Consider the following 8,092-nt stretch of genomic DNA (forward strand, 5'->3'; position numbering starts at 1 on the left):
AATTTTTGTTTTGTGGTTACCATGTGGTTTGTATAAAAGACCTCATAGATGAGATAGTCTTTTTTCTGCTGATAGCATCTTATCTCCATTATCCTTTGCAGGTTTCATCCTTTTCCTGTTCCCCTACAATGTTTTTGTTGTCACAAATTATGCCTTTTTGTATTGTGAGGTCATTACTAAATCGAAGTGGTTGTAGTTATTCTTGATGCTTTCTTTCCCTTTAGCCTTTATGTTATAATTGTTTACTAACCTATTCTGATATAGAGATGCAATGTTTTGACTATATCTGTCTATTTATCACCTTGATTAAAGCTTTGTGTACCTTTGCTTTTTCATTTCAGTTGGGAGAGCTCTTTTCAAGATTTCTGTAAGGCAGGACTAGTGACGATGAACTCCCTCAGCTTTTCTTTGCCTGCATAAACCATTATTTCTCTTTCATATTTCAAAGATAACTTTGGTGGATGGAGAATTCTTGGTTGACAGTTTTTGTCTTTCAATATTTTTCTCTCTCCTGGCCTGTAGAGTTTCTGCTGAAAAATCTGGTGATAGTGTCATGGGGGTTCCTTTGTAGGTTATTGTCTTTTTCTCTCTGGCTGCCCTTAATATTCTTTATTTTGACAGTTTTAATATAATGTGCCTTGGAGAAGGTCTTTTTGCATTGAGATAATTAGGTGTTCTATTAGCTTCATGTACTTGTATATCCAGTTCCTTCCCGAGGTTTGAGAAGTTCTCAGTTATTATTTCTTTAAATAAGTTCTCTGTTCCCTTCTCTCTCTCTTCTCCTTCTGAGATACCCATTATCCTTATGTTGCTTTTCCTAATTGAGTCAGATATTTCTCATAAAGTTTCTCCATTTTTTAAAAATCTTAGTTTTCTCTCCTCTTCTGCCTCAATCATGTCTAGATTTCTGTCTTTGAGCTCACTAATTCTGTCTTCCATATGGTCTGTTCTATTTCTAATGCTTTCTACTTTATCTTTCATCTCATTTATGGAGTATTTCAGCTCCAGAATTTCTGTTGGTTCTTTTTTAGAGTTTCAGTCTCCTTGGTGAAGTACTCCTTCTATTCATTAATTTTATTCCTGAGCTCCTTGAACTGTCTTTCTGAGTTTTCTTGTAGCTCATTGAATTTCTTCAAGACAACTATTTTGAATTCTCTATTAGTTAGATTGAAGTCTTCCGTGACTTCATGTTTGGTTTCTGGAGAATTGTCATTTACTTTTTGTGATACCTTCTTACCATGGTTTGTCATGATGCTTGGTAAGTTGTTCCTCTGCCAATGCATTTGTAGTAGCAAACACATTTCTTATTTAGGTAAGAATTTTTTTGCTTTGATTCTGAGCTGCTTCTGATTGTATTTGAGAGCCTGTGCTTTCCACCCTCCACAGCCTCTGCCAGAGGTGCTGTCAGTGCCCTTATTGTGCTGCTTGTTACTCCGAGGTTGCTGGTGCCTTGCTGCTAATAGCATTTCTTCAATAGTGGTCATCACCACCTGGGTCACCGGGCTGGCAAGCACTTTTGCTGCTTCTGGGGTTGCTTGTGTCATGGGTTCCCCTACCATGGCAGGGGGAGGCAGAGGGTCATGGGCACCTCTGCCACACCCAGGTTTGTTGGGTCTGCTGGACCTGCTGCTGTGGGTGGGGGTGCCAGAGTTGCTGGTGGTGCTGCAGCTAGGAGGAACCTGGGTTGTGGGCTCCGCTGTCACAGTTACTGAGCTCTCCATGTCCTCGGGTGCTGCTGCCATGTGCATCACTTATGCTGCTGCTCCCAGATTTTCTGGGGGTGTTGGCATGACCACTGCCAGGGGCACTGGTTTCACAGGTGTCATTGCCACTGCTGTGTGGACCAGGGTCAGAGTCTACTATTGCCACAGGTGGAGGGATACCTTGCTCAGAGGTGCCACCAGAGTTCCTGAAATCTCTGGTCTCAGGCTTCAGCATGGTTCCTGGAACATCAGGTCATGAGCACTACTGTTGCTGCCGGGGGCACTGGGGTCTTGGATGCAGTCCTCACTGCTGTGAGAGCTGGTGTGAGAGGTGCCATTGCCAGGGGATTGGGAAAGGGCTGGGTTGTGAGCACCACCGTGGTTCCTGAAGCCTCAGGTCATGGGTACCACCACCACCGCTGGAGGAGAGCCTGAATCATGACTACCACCACCAGTTCCTGGAACCTCTGGTCTCAGGCTCCAGTGCAGTTCCTGGAACCTCAGGTCACAAGCATTGCCACCACTGCTGGGGGGTACTAGGGTCTTGGATGCAGTCCTTGCTGCTGGGATGGCCAGGATCAGAGGTACTGCCACCAGGGGAAGGGGAGGGCTTGGTCACAGGCACTGCCACAGTTCCTGGAGCCCTTGGTTGTGGGCACCACAGTGGTTCCTGGAGCTTATGGGTGCATGGGCTGCGTCGGTTCCTCTGACCTCTGTTCACAGGTGTTACCACAATCCCTGGAGCCTCTGGTTGCAGATGTGGCCATGGTTCCTGGAGCCTCTGGTCTCGGGAACTGCCCCCACTACTCCCTTGGTTCTACCACCTCCACAAGGTCCAGTCTGCCTACCTTCAGATGTATAGACGTATGGGTCTCTCAGGCCTTCTGGTGTGCTGTTCAGAGAATCCTTTGTTGGCCTGTGGATGTCCTACTGGTTGTAACTTGGAGGGGAGAGACAAAGGGAGCATGCCATGCCTCACACTGCCATGATGCTGACATCACCCTGTGTCTAGCTTTTTTATGTCTGCTACTCAAGTTATCACATTTTGCAATAGTCTGTTCATTTTCATCACTCTACAGTATTCCATTCCTTTGAATTTACCAAACTCAATTTCTTCGTTCTTGTTGATGGGCATTTGGTTGTTTTCAGCCCTGGGTTTTTATGAATGATGCTGGTGTGAACATTTTTGTACATGTATTTTTGGTACACATACTAATTGATTGTTGTTTAGTATATGCCTATGGGTGCAATGGGAAAGCTATCAGGTGTGGGCAAGTTCAGCCTTAGTAGATACTGCCTAGCAGTTTTTCAAAGTGATTGTATCAATTCATTCCCCTGCCAGCAGTGTAGAGGGTTCCACTTACTCCACGTCTTCACCAACAGTAGGTATTGTTAGTTATTTTTAATTTCAGCCATTCCAGAGGGCATTGCATTATGGTTTTAGTTTGGATTTTCCCAATGAATAATGATGTTGAGCAGCATTTTATATGCTAAGTAGGTATTTGGGTAAAGTAATGTTATACTTTTTTCTCACGGCATTTGCAATATATGATTCAATTTGGCTAAAACATATATATATATGCAATTTATGCATGTGTGCATTTATATGCATATATATAAAGAATATGGACCTGACTATTAGTAGTGGCAATATTGAGCGCTTGCTTTGTGCCAGGCACACTTCTAAAGTACCTGACTTATATGAATTCATTTAACTCTTATAAAAACTTTATAGGGTATATTTTTTCAAGCCAATGAAGAAACCAAAATGCAGAAATATTAGTATCACATCTATTTATTATACTGGTTGCCAGTAGTTAATGGGATCCCTGATTACAGGCATTTTCTTCTTTATACTTGATTGAAATATAGAACATTACCAGCACCCAAGAGGACTTCTTCCATGTGTAAAGGGGTTAATATGTTATCTTCCTAATGGTCACTAAAATTCTTCTTAGGACTCATGTGGCAAACAAATTATATGGTGTTAATTCCTTGCACTAGAAGCTTTTGCATATTCCATGGGTCATAAAGGTCTTATCTGATATGAGTGCGGAGGTAAATGGTTCTGGGTCATTTGGTAAAGTATTTAGAAAAAAGCAAAATACGATAGCACCTACAGTTCCATTTAATTTTTTTATTGTATGTGTAATGCATACATATGTGTATCTATGGGCATATGTAGAAAAATAATGCAACTGAATAATAGTCAAAGATAATGATAATAAGCATTGGGGCATTTCCTCCTTGCCATATATATGTATATATAGTATATAATATAGATATTTATAAAAATATATTAATATACTGGCTTCTATGTTGAATATACTTATATATATGCTTATGTATTAGCTATAAATATATGCTCACAACCACCCTATATGGTAGAAGAATTTTTAAACAAATGAAGCACAACAATATTAATATGACACCTATATATTACAGTGGTTATCAGTGAGTGGTAGGATTATTGAGTATTTGCATTTTAATATTTATATATGACTGCATTTTCCATATGTAAAGAGGTCAAAACATTTTATTATCTTAATTTCCAGCACTAAAATTCCTTTTAGGAGTGGGATGGTCAAAAAATATGTCTGTGACTGGGAAGGGGGTGTTTGAAGACCCAGCTGGGTGTTAATCCTAAATACTGCATGACCAGCCTCCTGCTGGGGAAGGAGCCAGATCGGGGGGATGGATAGGAAGGATAGATGGTAACATAGTTGAGGGCAATTGCAATGAGATAGTCTTTATCAAGTTGAGGATGTTTCCCTTTCTTCCACCCAGGCTAGTCATTCATGGGCCACAGGGCTGTGAGACTGTGCCCTGACTCTCCAAATGGTGCCCCTCACAGCAGTCTTCCTCACAGATCCTCTGTGAGAGGGTGGTAAGAGGTCAGCATTCTCACGGATAGGTACCTTTATGTCCATCCTTGGACATATGCCCCATCCCACCCCTGTCCTCAGGTTCCATCAGAATAGTTCTATTTGTCTCCCCTGAGCCCCAAACACACAAGCTGATCTTACTCCGTTTTCCAGGAAATGTGACTATAGTCCTTATCAAAGAGGGGTGGGACTAAATGCCTATATTTCCCTACCCCTGCTCTTCAAAATCTGGCCAAAAATTGTAAAACATGTAAAAATATAATGGAAGCACAGTTAAACAATAACCCCACCACCTGCTGACAACCACTGCTAACATTGTGCAATATTTCCCCTCAGAATTTTTTCTGTATGAGGTAGAAGGTCCTACTGGAGACAAAAAAAGGACTTGTTTCCTATCCACGTCATCTTTAGGACTGGAAGGGTGTCTGCACTTTGAGAGGACTTTGTTATGCGTAATTAGGTGAGTCAGAAAGGCTGGAGGGGGATATTTCCCTTCCCCCACCTAGAAAACTGGAGAGATCTGGAGTTGAGTATTTCTCTACCCCCAGTTTGGTTAGTTTCTTTTAAAGGCAGATCTTTTTAAGAAGAACAGAATACTCTGGGTGTATTTCAAAATGTCTACTTTTCCCCTCCACTTGCTGGAAGCACCAGGGTGTTTTTTCTCTGATCTTCACTGTGAGAACCTGATAGGGCTCTCAGGGGTAAAATTCACGAAAATGTGGAGGCCCCCTAAGACTGGGTCCACCTGGAGTTTTTAACTCTTAAGCTTGTCCACACTGAGCCTCTAGCAATTCATCAATTATAGTTTGTTTTCCTACCATGGTACTGGCTCCAGTAGTGGTCTCCTCCTGGGTTTCTGCTCCAGTAAGCTGTGATTCTATATATATACCTGTCTATCTCTCCAATTTGTGGGGGCAGTAGTTCACCCTGTGGCCTCAATTCTCCAATGGTCTAAGAATTGTTGATTTTCAGTTTTTAGCTTTTTTGTTGTTGTGAGAATGAGAGGGATGATTTCTAAGCTCCTTACATGTTGAAGTGGAAACCAAAAATTAAAAGGTATACTTTTACTAAGCAAAGACAAAAAACAACAATATCATTAACAAAGCAATCTGCTTTTTTTTTATAACATAAGATTTTGACACAGTATATACCAAATGAACCTACTTCTGTTTGAAATATATACACACAGATGAAAAAAGACTGTAGGAGGTTATACTTTAATATTTTTCATTGGCTGATGTTTCCTAAAACAATTTATTCATTCATCCATTCACTGTCTATTTATGCAGCTCCTACTGTCTATGGAATACTGGCAGTGCAAATAAATTTCCCAACATTAGATCTTCTTCTTGGACCTGAGTTCTGTTTTTTTGAGGCACCCAGAAAATTGTTCCAATACCTGATTTCTTTTTTCTTTTTTGGTTCAAGACAGTAATTTTCAAACTTTGTTCAACTCTTGGTTCCCCTGGTAGATTCTGTGACCCTTCCCCTCTCTCAAACACTCTGCTGATGAGTCAAGGGTTACACCATTGCTATACTTGCTTGCTGTGTCCTGGATAGGAGAGGGAAGGAAAAGAGGGAGTATGAAGTAGAGGCAACCCTGAAATCCTTTAGGTTCTCCCCTACCTCCAACACCTCACAGGTACTCCATACCAACGCTGTAATCCACCCAGAGTAAGTAGTTTTTCCTTTCTTTATTCAATACAGTTTTTGATTCCTCTGTTTAGTCTCTCATTTGGATAAAGCAAATACTATGACTACCTGGCAAAGAACATTTGGGAATTTACCAGCAAAGAAGGGGAAGACACATCACGTAGAAGTTCCTGTGCCCTTGATGAGTTAGTTGTCAAAGAGAGTTGTTAAGGGGAAAGAAAACAGCATGGAAGAGGATACAGCTTAAGCAAGGACACAAGCCTGTGGTTGCAAGGCATGGACTTTGAGGAATTCACTGGGAAGAGACACTCCTGACAAGGATAAGAGGTGTTCTTCCCTTTAGGGGGAATATCTCAGGGTCAGCAACTCAGCCAGATTCCTAAGCCTACCCTAAAACAGGTTAGATAGTAAAGTGAGAGTAAAACATATTCCCCAGGCTACTTTCTCATTCTCTTTTCTCAATAATTTACCTGCTTCGTCTATCATTTGTTCAAAAAGTATTAGGTTGAACCTTATGAGGTTGCTGATATGTGCCTGGTTTTGACCTTAAAAAATGGCAAATCAATAGGGTTCAATCTACTATCTCTTGGGCCCTAACGTGTGTCAGGCACTGGGCTAGATGCTGTATATTCCCTGAAGAATAAGATAGACAGAGTCCCTCTGAGTACGGAAAGTACAATCTAGTGGGGAAGAGAAACATTAAACAAATGTGTAACCCCAAATTGTGGTAAAGAAAGAGAACAAGGTTCTGTGAGCGATAACATGATGGGCTAGACCAGAGCATGAGAGAGAGACTCTCAGTAGGAATGATATTTAGGTGAATCCTAGAAGGTAAATAAGAGTTAGCCATGGGGAGTGGTTAGCCTTCCAGAAGAAGAAACAGCATGTGCACAGGCTCTAGGGCAGGAAAGTCCTTGGCCCATTTAGAAACAAAGGAGGCCAGTGTGGCTGGACCTTATCAGTGGAGGGGGAGAGTGGCCTGTCTGAGCGGGAGAGGTGGCCAGGAGACAGGACTTGCAGGGCCTGAAGGCCATGGTAAGGATTTGTTTTGTTTTATTTTGATTTTAAGTATTTAAGTACAATGGAAGCATTTAAGGGATATAATTAAGGAGAGGAGCATGTTCTAATTCTCCTTTCAAATATTCCTTGTATTGCCATGGAGAGACTGGATTGGGGAAGGGCAAGAGGAGAAACAGACCAGTTTACTGATTACTCAGGGGCCTAAGGTCTATGACAGATACAAAAAAATTATAAAACACAATCCAATGCATTACAGAGGAAGCAGAACATGAGGTGCCTAGGCAGATCTGCTATTGCACATAACAACTTCTGGGAAAAAAGTAATTGAAAAACTATGGTGTTCTGTCAGCTTAATAGGAGTAAGAGAAGAGAGGTACTCATACAGCCAGGGAAGCTGTCATGAGAAAAGGATCTGGGTTGAGCCTTGAAAGGTGAATAGGATTGGAATATTTTTCCAGGAGGAGGAGTTCTGGAAAGGGCTGGTGAGGGAGAGAGTAGCCTGGCTAGGGTAGAGGTCATGAGCCTACCAAGTAAGCAAACAATGCCCAGTGGAAGTCCCTGCAAACTCCAGTAAGATTCAAAGCTGAGACAATGAAAGTGTTACTTTTCAGAGATGTTGTTCAAGAACATTCAAGGCTAACTTTCTACCTACTTCTGGAGGAATGGATGTGCGCAATACATCTGACACTGATCCACAGGGCACGGAAAGATTCTGTGAAGGGAAGTGTTATGTATGTGACAAAAGTGGAAACTCTAAAGAATTTATCTTCTTCGAATTCTCTCCGCTTGGTTCTTTTCCTCACTGACTGGTTTCTTGGGCATCTCTAGGCA

Source organism: Diceros bicornis, chromosome X (genome assembly GCF_020826845.1).
Source record: "Diceros bicornis minor isolate mBicDic1 chromosome X, mDicBic1.mat.cur, whole genome shotgun sequence".
NCBI lineage: Eukaryota > Metazoa > Chordata > Mammalia > Perissodactyla > Rhinocerotidae > Diceros > Diceros bicornis.